Source organism: Onychomys torridus, chromosome 5 (genome assembly GCF_903995425.1).
Source record: "Onychomys torridus chromosome 5, mOncTor1.1, whole genome shotgun sequence".
In the NCBI taxonomy this organism is placed as follows: Eukaryota; Metazoa; Chordata; class Mammalia; order Rodentia; family Cricetidae; genus Onychomys; species Onychomys torridus.
The window spans coordinates 103,425,213-103,439,804 of NC_050447.1; the positions used below are offsets into that span (position 1 = coordinate 103,425,213).

The 14,592-nt window shown below is 39.8% G+C and overlaps 1 protein-coding gene across 1 annotated transcript in view; it reads right to left on the reverse strand.

Moving 5' to 3' along the window:
* Cdkal1 (CDK5 regulatory subunit associated protein 1 like 1) overlaps window positions 1-14,592 on the reverse strand; it is a 554,248-nt gene that overhangs the window by 454,554 nt on the left and 85,102 nt on the right.

Here is a 14,592-nt window from a genome sequence, read left to right on the forward strand (position 1 = left end):
ACAAAGGTTAGTATATTTAAGTGGCATGAGAGGTGCCTATAACAAAATCAAATATAAAAACAAGAGTGGAGAAAACTCCTCCAGATATGCACTGAAAGGCAGTGTGAAAAGTTCTAGAACCTTTAGGAAGGGCAAACTTGATGGAAGCAATGGGTCTCTGAGGCAGATCCTTTGGGGTTTCTTGTCCTTGGCTCCTTCTGCTCTCTGCCTCTGCTTCCTGCTCACAGTGAGGTGGAAAGAGTCCTCCACCAAGATTCCCAATACTATACTGTCCACAACTTTAAACATGCATTTGGAGCCAAGCAACCATGCTTGGAAAACTCTGAAACTGTAAGCCAAGCTAAATCTTTTCCTCCTTAAGCTATGTCTACCATGTGACACTACAAGAAGATCAATGCTGTGATTAACATTGGCCATATGACTCTTAAGCCTTTGTAATTGGTTTCTGAGAATTTGGGAAAGTTTGGAGAAGCAAAACAGAGAACAAGAATGCTATGAGAGGATATCAGTGCCAGTTCTGATGAGTGCTCAGAACGCCAAATGCTGACAAGAAAGTGAACAGCAACAGTCACATGCATGAGGTGTCACTTGAAGTAAAGAATCACAAACTGAACTAGGAGCCACTCATGTAGTGCCATGATGAAGAATTTGTATTCATTACCCACGCACTAACACTTTGTGGGAAACTGGCTGGCTTTAAGGTGATGGATTAGTTCATATGACTGAAAATGTTATGGCAACAAAGCATTTGGGCAGCAGCATGGATGATGATGCTGTTTCGGCCAGATTTAAAGTGAGAATGGAGCAGGGAGAAAACAGGGCAGGGAGACATAAGTATTTATAGTTTTGAGGGGGAAGGAACTGATGTTTAAAGTTCTGACCAACAAGAGTGCAGAGGTTAATACCATTAAAAAGCCACACTATTTGCAGTAGGACGATAAGAAAACATGCTTTGAATGTAGCTAGGCAACCCCACCCACCTCAGGACCAAAGACACAAATGTATAAAAAGCTAAAAAAAAAAAAAAAAAAAAAAAACATACATTTAAGAAAGAAGACCCTTACTACTGTACCTACTCACAGTCACCTAGGGATTTGTTACCTAGGATTTGTCTTCCTGTGTTCAGCCAGAAAGACATGCAGATGCCACCGGATGTAGACTGGTATAACTAAAGCAGATAGAGCACATTAACACTGACTATGCTGGTGCTGATTTTATGTAGGTACAGAATAGAAGACTGGTTGAGTCATAGAGGCTTCCAATGATACCTACCGAAAATGGTGGGTAAATTTACCCATCATTTATAAGGTAATTTAACACAGTGATGAGGTAAATAATACAAAATGAGTCATCCATCAATATACAGTTAGTTACATACAATTTCAGGCATATAACATTGAACACTATGACTCCACAAACAGCAGCACAAAGAAGTATTTTATGAATTCATAATTAAAAGAATGAGGAAGTTTCTTACCCATACTAAGTTATTCCAGGATACACATACGGATGTAGGAAGGGAACAGAAGACGAAAATGAGAAGGAAGATAGAGGACAAAGAAGAGAGCAGACAGGGAAGAATGGAGACAGCAGGATGCTCTCTCGTCAGGCTGTGGTCAGGACAGAGGCTGCTCACCATCACACAGTCAGGAAGCATCCACTAGAAAACCTTGTTGTTGTTGTTGTTGCTGCTCTTGTTGTTGTTAAACTATAAAAAATACATTAGCCATAACCAAAAAGAAAAATAAATGCCACAAATATTAGCTCTTGAGGGATCTGGTTAAGGAATACACACAACTTTGTACATTACCCTTTTAACATTTCACTTGGTCTGAACTTACATCAAAATTAAGCTTTTATGAAAAGGAAGAGGACACATAGAAAAGAAACAATCCCTGTCCACATGGTATCCAAAACCTACACAACCACTAATCAAAGAAAGGCAACCTGAGTGAAGACCAAGCTGGTACCCAGAACATGACATGACAGAAAAATTAAGGTAGAAGGGTTAGACAGTACCCAGTACCCAGGATGCTTGGCAGCGTCTTTGAACCACTAAATGAATCAAAAGTAGAACTGCCCATCCTTGAAGCCGCTCATGTTTTGAGATGATAAATTTTGCTTATTGCTGACAGAGAGATCTGTAAATTAAAATATATAGAGCCAACATGAGTTCAGACTTGAAAAGGGCCTAAGAGTTTAAGGAAATAATACCCAATCACAAGCAATTATCCATGAAATGGAATTACCATGTCTACCTAACTATATTACAATTATTGGGTTGTGTCTGTATTATTTTTAAATACTATTTTTTTTATTTTTCGTTTTATTTATTTAATGTGTACACTGTTTTGTCTGCATGTTTGTCTGTGCACCACATGCATGCCTGGTGTCTACAGAGGCCCAAAGAGGGCATTCAATCACCTTCTGGAGTTATAGATGGTTGGGAGCACCATGTGGTTGCTGTGAATTGATCTCAGGTCCTCTGGAAGAGCAGCCAGTGCTCTTAACTGCCGAGTCATCTCTCCAGCTCCTATATTCTTATCAACACACTACCTCTCAAGAGCTGAGACTGTCTTATTAGAATTTGACAAAGCCTTCAACACATAAATATCCAATAGTTTTTTTTGTGAAGTTAGTATCAATTCATCTAGCATATCACATAAAATTAGCTGGATAGCTAAGATGCAAGTATCATTTAATTTGGACAATTAGGAAGAATTTGGTTTGGAACAATTACAGTTTGTGGGCAGTAACAGGGAAAATATAAGTCAAATGCACAGGATATTCACTGTCAAATGGGAGACACATTCCATACATATTTAACATGGAGGTCAGGGAACATAAACATCTATTTCAGATAAAAGCTCCAGACCTGCTATCTTAAAGTCAGTATCTGGAATGTGTCTCTTCTGGCTAGACCAAAAATAGAAAGATGAGCCAAATGATATTTCATAAGGAGTGATAAGAAAAGTCTAAAAGATTCTATCTCAATTGACAGGGAGAGCTAGTTAAATCTTTAAACAGCAGCACATAGACTCCAGACACATTAAAAAACATATTCCTGTGTGTTTGAAAGGGTTCACGAAAGGGTAATGTCAACACACTAGCAAGTGAGAGAGAGGGTACTTTGAATCACAGTGGTGACTTGGACATCTGGGTGCTTCTCAACTGGATGGCTTGCTGGAAGCAAATTCTAGATCAGCTGATGGTAAATGCATTAGGCTGTGGCCAGAGAGAAGGCATTTAAAACACTCCCCGGAAGGTGTGTTACAACACTTTGTGTATTACAAACAATGATGCAGCAAATGACAATATACTCCAATTCTTGCAGGCAGGTGTTTTTAATAACTGTAGGACAGGTCATAAAACACTAGAATGCTAGATCAAGGAGCATACGTGATTTTAATTTTATACTACTTATCAATAAGTCACTTTCCCAGGAAATCATGGGAATTCAAACTCCCACCAGCAATGTAGCAGCACAAACACTTCCCCACATTCAAAAAGACTGGACCTATTTTTTTTTTTATTAAATCTAGTGAACTTAAAAAGAAGAATTTCACTTAAATAGTGACTTATTTTAATCCATGACTGCTAGTAAACATAAAAAAATGTTTATTTATTTACCACTAACACCCACTTTTCCATATACTACTTGTTCATATCTTTTGGATTTTTTTTTTTTAACAACAAGATGTTGAACTTAAGCAGGTCTTCAACTTCACTTATTTACACTTAGAAATATATATGCTATTAATATGTGGGAAAATAAAAGAATGTATAACTAACATATAGCTGAAGGCAGAAATACTAATGCATAAATGAAAGAGCCTGTGGATGAATTATAGTGTTATATATATATATGACATGAGTGTTTACATGTGTGCATGTGTGATTGTGCCTGTATGCATGTACTTATTTTACTGGTTCTGGTTTTGGTTTTCTTTTTTGACTTAATCATATCTGGGCTTCTGTAGGCCATATAGAAATTTCAATCACCAGGAAGAACAATCTCTTTATGCTCTTTGGCTGTGATACTGATTGCCAGATGCATCTGCCATTTTGTTCAGGAGCTGCAGGGGCTTGGTCTTCCACAGCACAGGCCTCTCTACACAAAGAATCTCACATGTGTTATGTAAGTTGCAAATGTCTCACTGAACATGACTACTATCTCTCGTTAGAATCCAGTTTAATTTTTGCATACAATATGTTTCTCATTCAGTTTCCAGTTACTCTGTCTTATTAAGTATCATACATTGGGGAAAGCATATGTGGCCTTGGGGCACCACTGTCCTTGTTGTGCACCTAAGCTGTTAGGTGCACAAATATCAGGATGTAGTCATTACTCCGAGATTCAATGTAATGCTATGCCCTTACATCTATGCACTTCTATCTAGAAAGACATGGTACACTATCAAGCCTTATATCTGTTCCCTTTTATTACATTTAGAGGACTGTATCAACTGAAGCATAATTATGTATGGCAGTAGTCATGGGCTTCCCTTAAAAGTATACTTCAAAATACCTGTATAAAATGATGTTGAAAGCTGATGAAGTTCAGAAGCACTGCTGCTCATGTCTATAGGACAGATAACAAAGAATCCCACCCCACCATCCCATCCCACCCAGGTTCTAGGATTTTTACCCTCTCCTCCATCACTTTGAGAACCATGATAGGACCTCTGCCAACTCAACCTACACAGAGCACTTTCTTCACAGAACTCAGACTCTTGGTGGCTTTTCTAACACCTGGCTGCCTGCATCACTTAAACAGTGGGACAATGAAGGGAGTCAGAAACATCTCAGGGCACCAGTGCTCTTAATCATCCTGGATTCTAAAATTCCTGATTAGAATCTACACTGCTCAAGCTGATCACCAAGGTGGCATATTTCAAAATCTTCTTTATTTGGCAATCTGAAATGATGAGACAAATAAATGTTTGCAGCCCAGAAAAAAAGAAAATTTTAAAATGTCTCAGAATTTGCTCAATGCAATACCTATCAGTTTTACTCTCGTGATTTGATAATTGTTATTTTTAATACTGTGTTATTAAAGTAGTAAAAATGAATTTTACAAGAGTAAATTAGTTTCAACTATGAATGACCAAAACACTATAAATATGTTGACCCATATCATATTCTCATTAAAAAAAAAAAAAAACAGATCTTTTCCTTAATTATCATAAAATACTGACAGGCACTTCAAGAAAGCACCAAATTAAATCTTCGAGTTTTACCTGATCCTTCCTGTAGGATTAAAAAAAAGAAAATGTAAAAGCCTGAACACACATTGGCTGCTTGGCAGAGAGGAAGCACTGTTGACTTCTAAAACATACTGTTAAAGAGGTCCTTGACATCACTTCCATTTGTATTTTTCTCAAAACAATTTCTATGTGATTTCATCATTCTCTTTCTTCATGTAGCCTGGAACAAGATAACCATCCAACGTGAGTACCCAGTAGCTCACAACCATGGACAGAGAAGGCAAACAGAATCCTTTTCAGACATGGCCATTGTAGGTTTTAAGAGTAGAAATATGTACAAATCTCAATTCTGTTTTAATGCATTGTGCAACATCAGAGCCATGAACGTCTGTGCATTTTGCTGTTGGTAAACAGCATGAGAAAAAGCTCACAAATGCCAATCAACTATGTTATTTCTTCAATAGTCTGAATACATGTAAAAGCAGAAGAGTCTGCTTGCAAATACTTTAAAGACTGCCTCTAAAATACTGGTCCTGGTAAATGATAGAAAGATAAATAAAATGTGTGTCTTATTGCACAGTTTTTACCCTGTAGTAGAGACACCAAGTCAGCCCCCAATGAACAGTCTCTATTTCTTCCTTGCAGAATGCTAATTCTGTTGGGATCAACAATGGACTGCATCCAGAAGAACGGGAAATACACTGTGTTTTATGGCTTCTTTCACATGCAGGTAGCTCTCTGGTAAGGGTCCAGACAAGAGAGGCAAACTCTGGTTTTGAGTAGAACTTTCTAGAAAGTACCTTTGAAAATGAGGCAGTATTAGCTGGCATATTCCTCTTTCTCTTCCTTTTGTCTGGGGAGTCACAACTGTTTGATACTATAAGGAAAGGGCCACTGATAATACAAACACTTCAGTCCCTCATATCCCTCAATTGGTAAACCAAACTAACAACTTGGTAACTATGGAATTGGCATTATATCAGAAAAATAAATCCTCTATCTTATTTAAGCCTCTATTTATTAGGTTTTCTATGACATTTTCTGAAGTTAAGTGCAAAGTAATACAATCTAATAAGAAAGAGATACAGAAAAGGTTCTTTGAAAATCCACAGAGGAAGACATTAGTCTGACAGAGGCATAGGGTGGAGGGGATAAGGAAGATAAATGGCCAGAAAAGCAAATATACAAGTCAGTTCATTCATTTGTTCAAGGATCACCATCATCTACTGCCTGAGGTACTGGTACAGTGGCAGCCCCTGAGGACTGAAGGGGAATGCAGGCAACAAGAAATTACAATACAGAGTTATCGATAAGGGGAAGACAGACAAGCTGCGCTGGACTGTGCCTACATCTTCTTTCCAATGTTCACCGAGCTCCCATCTTGTTCCCACTGCTACAGCAGTGCCTCAGTGTAAAGTTACAAGGGAAGTAAACTTCCAGGAAAACTCATATTACAGCTGTTAACTCAAAGTCCTAAAGCATTCATTAGCCAAAAACTGGGCTGAATATTGCCTGAATATTGTATTTTTCCTCCACTGCCGCCCTAGCCAGTTTTCCTAAATCACAGAAGACTGTACCTCAATGCACTTGCCAATCTAAGAAACCTCATTAGTGTGACCCAGAGAACACCCAAAACTATAAATATTTCATATTTGGGTAGCATGTGCTAAGTGGAAATGGGTTTTTCTTTTCTTTTGTTTATTATCAGTTATTCAACAACTCTGTGGAAAAGTTACATTTGTCATACTTACAGAATATAATAGGGAGAAAAGCAAAGTTGTCTTTTCTGGGCTGTTTACAAACACACAAGATTAAGGAGAATGTCATTCAAACCAAAACAATAGGAAATCACTCTGAAAGAACAGACTTAGATCCTGGTAAGTTCTTCTCTGATCCTCCTAAAGCACGTTTCTGCATGCCTTCCAGAGCCTCCACCTCCAGAGCTGTTAGGACAAGGGCCAACACATATATTTAATTATGTAAGTATTCAGCGCTATCAGCCAGCTGTTGCTGTTCAGAATACACTGACCTCTTTCACTCACTCTCTTGCATAGAATGCCGAAAACAAAGCAACTGTTGATGTGACAGTAATCATGAAATATGCAAAATACTATTCTCCAAAAAGATTTCAGATAACTCCACAACTCAGCTTTGCATTTTCAATTGATTTGCTCCCTTTCAAGTGCTTTTCTGTTCCTTATTTGCAAGTTCAATGACTAATCTGTGAGTTCCTTTCGCTTCTATTCCTTTAAAAAGTCAACCTCGAATTCAAATACATTTTCTAGTTTCTTTTCAATCAAATTTCCTCACTGGAATACAACCTAAGATAATTCTCTTCCTCCCTTCCATACATCTCTATGCTCCATGCTTACATGACAAGCAATGTAAAAAGTGTTCTATAAGGCCATAACTCTCAGTCCTCACTTTCAAAAGAGGAAAAAAAAATTAAGTTTCATTTAACGTTAAGAGAAAGCTCATTTTTTCCAATAGTACTTTCAATTCCAAACTCAAGGGAGTGGGGAGGTAAAGAAATCCCCACAACAGCGGAGAATAGACTAACCAGAACTGTGACACCTGAATAAAATGCAAATACAACAAATACACATATGGTGGGTGATAACCACAGCCAACCCATGAACAACTGACCATAGAAACCTGGGCTTCATCAGACCAGCTTTGGGTTGAACTCAGTGAATAACTCTTCAGTAACTAGTTAGCAGCACATCTGCAATAGAACTGGAACGCCTCAGAAATAAGACTGACAGTGTCTCTTTCCTCACACAGCTGTGTGGCTCACTCCTCCTAGACCCGAATATACAAACTTAACTTTCCCAACACAACAACTTCCTCACACATCTTTTGTTTTTAGTTTGGTGAGATCTGATGGCTTTTGCTCCTTCACAGAAACTATAAACAATTTGGTGTTCAAATGTAAGGTAATGCTGTAATGTTAATAGTTACAAGTGCCCATGCCTTAAACCCCAGCACATGGGAGGCAGAGGCAAGAGAATCTCTGAGTTCTAGGCCACCTGGTCTAAAGATCAAGTTCCAGGACATCCAGAGCCACACAGAGAAATCCTCTCTCTCTCTCTCTGTCTCTCTCTCTCTCTCTTTCTCTGTCTCTTTCTCTCTCTCTCTCTCTCTCTCTCTCTCTCTCTCTCTGTCTCTCTCTCTCTCTCTCTGTCTCTCCCCCCCCCTCTCTCTCACACACACACACCATGTTAGAGCTGCAGAGGTAGCAACAGCAAAAGGAATGACTTGACTGCTCCTTCCCCAAAACGAAAAGTGAATTTAGACAAATTCAACAAATATGTACTAAATAAGAAAACCATTGTGTCTCAAGCTCAAGGTAAAACACCACCTTTTCTTCCCTCTGACTCAACATGACCCAGATGTACAATATCGAAGCTACCCTGGCTGGTTTAGTTTGGTAGAGAAGAAGGTCTTGACATTCATAGCCCAGAGCTACCAGCATAGCTAGGTGACTCCAAGGCACAGATGTTCTCAATGCTGTCCCAACATCCCTCAGGAAAGAAACTGGAGGCCAACTGTGACAAAAACTACCTTTCACCTCTTCGGAACAAGAGAGGGAAGTTCCTCCCTGGCCTATAAGTAAAACAGCACTTCTTAAAAGAGGGCCCTCAACGCAACATCTGAAAATCAGGATTTTCCCTTACTTATTTTTAAAAACACATCCTGTCTTTGACATGAAACCCACAGCAACCTTGAGGGGACCATGCTTAAAGATTCCATAAGCACCTTACTCAACGAATGGAAAAAGATAATCACACAATACAGTCTGAGAATCAAAGACCATACTAAAGGGCCTTCTTAAGCTGGGGCAATGACTGAGGAGCCAAATTCAATCCTTAGAACTCCAATTTGAAAATGTGCGCCTGTAAACAAGCATTGTGGAGACAGACACAGAAGGCTATCTGGGACCTCATGGCCATCCAGTCTAGCCAAATCAGTAAGCTACAGGTTCAGTTAGAGACTCTGCCTCGAAAGATGGAAAGCAATGGATAGTAATTGTGAAAAATACCTAATGTCAACCTCAGACCTACACACACACACACACAGAGAGAGAGAGAGAGAGAGAGAGAATTTATTTGAGGTTAATTATTAACCTCAAAAACACACTATCTACTAAAGACCTAAATATGTAAATAAGTAATAAAATAAATGTAATGTGCAACAATAAATATTTGTTCAGAATCAAGAAGTAGTTACCTGTGAAAGAGCTAGGCTAGAAGGGAAATGATCTCACAGACCTTATTACTTTTGACATGAGCTATGAAAATAAACATTTGCTAAGCAAGATTAGCATGGGTGGGAGGTGAGAGGGCACACAGCATGTCTGTGCATCTGAGGGAAAAGCTGAGGCTTTGGGATGGTGGCAGGGGCTGGATGTGGGGAGTATGTGCAGACATACTGTGTGCTTGCAAAGTTTCACAATCTGGAGGAAAGGGGGAATGACAAGAAGAGAGGTAGGAGAGGCAGGCAAGACACAAACCAAAAATACTTGATGCTGAGAAATTAGGTTTTTATTGAATTGTGGGGTGAGGGACATTAAAGGGGTTTTGAGGAAGCCAAATAATGAATTAGGACAGAAAGTCAGCTCAGTTAACAAGTTCAAAAGGTTTCTATTACACAAAACCCAAGGATCCTCAGGACAGAACAGACTTGAATTCAGATGGCTTGCAACTGGCGTGAGCAAATTAGGTAGAACACGGGCGCATGCTGTTTTGATGTTGATTCCAAAAGGAACACTGATCACATGAGTAAGTAAACAGCAACGGGCCTGGGCTGGAAAGAGGAGAAATGGGAAGGCAGGAAGGAAACAGGCACCAAAGAAACTTCCAGATGATGCCACCAAACAAAACCAGTAAATAGTAATGCCAACAGTAGCATATAGAGTTCTCAGTACTACACAAAGCTGAGGCAGAAGGATTAAGGGCTTAAGGCCAGTATAGGATAGACAACAGGAGACTCTGGTATAGTGGCCTCAGGTATCTGTGGTCACCAGCATGGACATGTTCAAGAAGCACACAAGCCCAGATCTTGGAAGGAAAGGTAGGGTCTGAAACAAACATGGAAGGAGCCAGTCCGCTGCAGTACCCAAAAGATGGGAACAGGTGGAGAATGGAGGAGAATGACACCCAGTGAGCCGAGCACCTTTAGACAGCGCCTGATGGAAACACAGAGAGCCAATACCCCAACTAACTCCATCACAAGAAAACTGGTGTGCAGCAACAGCTGAAGCAACAAGACTGCATCGGTGTAGGAGGTCCAAGGGTTCATCTTCTGCTCCTTACACTTCAGACAACAAAACACAGAGATCAACTCAGGCCACTCACACAAGCAGGTAAGTTAAAACAGCTATATTCAACAAGACACAGAACTGAAAACCAAATGTGGGCTGGGGAGAGGGCTCAGTGAGTCAAAGTGCTTCCTGCTCAAGCCTGCTGCTAGGTTCAGATCCCTAGAAGCCATGCAGAAGCCAAATGCATCTGTATCCCTGCTACAACTACCGGAAATGGGAGGCGGGGCAGGAAAGGTCAGAGGCCAACCTAGCTTAAGCAAGGTAAGGACAGCCTGTCCCCCAATGTGGCCAGACAAGGACAGGCAGCTGAAGGCTATCCTCTGACCTCCACAAGCATGCTGTGGTCTCGGCGTGCCCGCAATCTCTCACACAAACATTCTCTTCCGTCCTTCCCCGTGTGTGTGTGTGTGTGTGTGTGTGTGTGTGTGTGTACAGCTTGAATTAGCTAACTTGTTTCTTACAAACAGTCAAATGAGGCCCAGTATGGTTTTATATTCTACCAAATATTTTTCATTTAAATTAGATAAAAATTAAAATTAACCAAAGCAATCATAGTTAAAAAATAATAATTATTAGTGAATCTAGTTAACAATGTAATTGGTTGAGTTTTTCACTTTCTTTTCAACAGGGTGATTAATTACTAACTGAGAGAGCAAGCCCTTGTCTATTCTTAACAGCTCAGCTTATTTTTTAAAGCAATTTACTTCATGTACTCTGGCTGAAATAGTACTCTTGTTCCTCCGTCAATCTATGAAGAACTCAGAGATAAATTCACATAAATCAAGCAATATTTCCACAGGACTGAGAGTAAAGACACTTATTACTCTGCACAGCAGAACATTGTATAAGGGACTCTCTGCACAGAAAAGTCATCAGACAAATCAGGTAGCCGGTACTTCAGGCCCACCCTTTCTGCTGTGTCCATCTCTCCCTCTCTCTGCTTTCAACTATTCATGCAAGTCAATTTCTTTGGCTATCTAAATCCTCCTGACAGCATTATCACGTTTCTCTGAGCAAAAGTGGTTCAAAATAGGAATGCCTCTTGTCTGTCTGCTTCATCAGCGTGGCCAAGGTGCCCATTTCGGTAATAATGTACAAGGTCAAACAGAGGTCATCAGTCCAGGATCAAAGCATGTTGGCTGCTCTTCCTGTCTTTACATGGAACACACAAGATGTGTTTACTTTGACCAGCCTCCGAATGACCTCCTTTAGGCGGCATGAGAAAGACCCCACACTTCTGTAAAGCAGAAGCCAAAGGCTTTTCTGATTTGATACTCTCATTAGGAGCCATTTTTTTTTTTTTTTGCAAACTTTTGATCTTTTCATTTACTCAAGGGTCTCTCAAGTTAAAGGCCATATTGCTTAAACCACGCTGAAATAATGGATCAAACAGAAACCAAAAAAGCAGCAGAGTGATCCAACAGGCAGCATCATGAAACACAAGCCCCTCAGCAGTTTTATCTGAACTAGTTCAGCCAGCCAATAACAAGAGCTCAAAGTTCAAGGCCAGCTTCACTTCTATTTTTGTTACTTAACACGTCTATGATTCCATCAATCTAATCGATAATCTACCATAAAACCTCAGGAACATTAGAGAGAGGAGGGAGAGAAGGAGAGTGCAGTTGTCCTTACACCCCCACAACTGCTGGGTCATAAATGAGAAGCCCATGAAAAACACACACCTTGTCACTCACCTTGTCCCAGTTGCCCCTTTATAATGAGGGGAATGGTTCTAACTCATGGTTCAAGGGGAAAATGAGTGATGGACAATAGATAATTAAAGGCAAACAGTGACTAAATACCAGGAATACACTGGAAAGGAACAAAATGCAGATGCTCAGAGACATGACAGGCAAGAATTAGTGACAGGCCAGGACAGAGCTTAGTGGCAGAGCACATGCACAGCATGTTCCAGGCCCTGAGGTGGAGCCCAGTGGTACAGTGGGCTCTATTCCCACACCAGAGGGAACTTACATTTAAATATTGATAAAGCAAAGCAATTGTTATGGATAAGGGATCCAGGAAGAAAAAGGACTTCACCAGCCACCACAGATGGGCAAATACCTCACCCTATTGAAAAGCATAAAGCAACACAAAATACATACAAGAATGGAGGCTGAAGAGATGGATCCACAGGATGAGGGCAGGTAAATGTGTACCATAGTAATTGCATATTATTACATACATGTAATAATGTATGACTACCTAAGTGTCAAAAACTAATCATCTTTATCTTTTCTTGATAGGAGATGGCAAGAAGTAGGAAGGCATGTATGTAAAGTGGAACACTGACAAAAGTCTTCCCGTCACTATATACACGTCACTCGTACCTGACATGTCCTCAGTGTGAACTGTTTCTATACGGTCCCTGATTATATTTACTCTAGAATCAAATCAAACATCAGTTGAAGTGTTACTTTAGTAATACCTGGTTATAGGCATCAAAAGCCTTTAAAGCCATTAACAGATACTTAATCATATAGACTATTAGTTTTCATTTTTCTTTCAATCAAGAGTAGTACATTAAAGGAACTCCTGCTTACAGCTCCTAGCTTTGTAGTCTTATAAGAAGAAATTTCCTCCTGTGGTTAGTGGTGCTTCACAGTACCTCACACTGACATTGAGGCTCGGGTTGGGGATTTAGCTCAGTGGCAGAGCACTTGAGCTCTGGGTTCCATCCTCAACTCAAAAAAAAAAAAAAAAACAACAGACATTGAGGCTCACTCACCAGAGAATAACACTGCTTACCTACTCAACAACAAAACCCACTGAAAAAGTTCCACAGGGGTTTTCCTTCCTCTTTTCCTTTCATTCTTTCCTTATGGTTTTGTCTGGGTCTGGGCTGTATATTTTTCTGGTGATCCTGTGGGTTGAACTCGGGACTACACACACACACACACACACACACACACACACACACACACACACACACACACGCTCTACCACTGAGCTATAACTGAAGCACACTTAACAGTGTTAAACTAATCTGTAACCACAGGACCATCTTCTCTAGATTGTAAGCTAGGGAATCAGTAGTACTAAAATGTCTATGTATAAATTTAACTGTCCTATAGACAACGTTGTGAATATGCCCGATTTCTTATTCTAAGAGAGGCAAAGAAATTTCTGGAAATGAACAGAAATGAACCCTGCTGTGGGTTAGCTCTTCTACTCCTGGAGCTCCCTCCATCCCTGCCCCATCTAGCCTTGCTACCTCCTGATGGGACTCAAAATTTTCTGTTCTTTTTGAGTTAAAGAAACTGTCACCCTTCACTCTCACCTGCACACACATGGCATACACAGATACACACACAAATGTATACATATAAATTAAAAATAAATATTTAATAAATAAATAATAGAAGTAAAGCTAAGAAAAGGCCTGGCAGGGAATACAGTGGAAAATAGGTAACCAAGCATTCTGGGACTGTTTATGATTATTAGAGCTGAGTATGTTAAATGGTTGCAAGGGAGCTGATGGAGTTAGAGAAGCTGATGATAGCCTAGGAGGAAATCATTTAGAGAATGAGGTTGCTAAGGAAGCGGGCAGAATAAGATTCAAAGTGGATGTGAAGAAAGAATCTTCCACATTGAGGAAACAAACTAAACAGAAGGGGCTTGTGTCCCAGTATCCTACTGGAGCTCCATGGCCCACATGGCACCATCTAGAACAGGGTAAATGGGAAGGAAAGAGGGCTATGGCAATCACTTTCACTGGGAATGCCTGCATGCTCTGAGAAGCACACAGAGCAGACACATTCACGTCACAAATGCTCAAATTGCATTATGGAACTCCTTAGTAAAACACTGTTCATCAGAGAAATTCAAAACAATAGCAGCTTAAAAGTCCAACTGGATAGTGCTTTAGTGGCTTCCGTAATCTAACTGGGGTGTTTTTATTTGTGGATTCATTAGAATAAAGTGTTTTTATTTTAAAAACTGTTTAAAGTCCAGCTCATACTTTTTGATACACACTAAGTATTTAAGAATATTAGGAGTCATTCAGTAAAAGATTTATATGCACTGAAAGAAGTCAGAGTGACATAAGAAATCTTTTAAAAG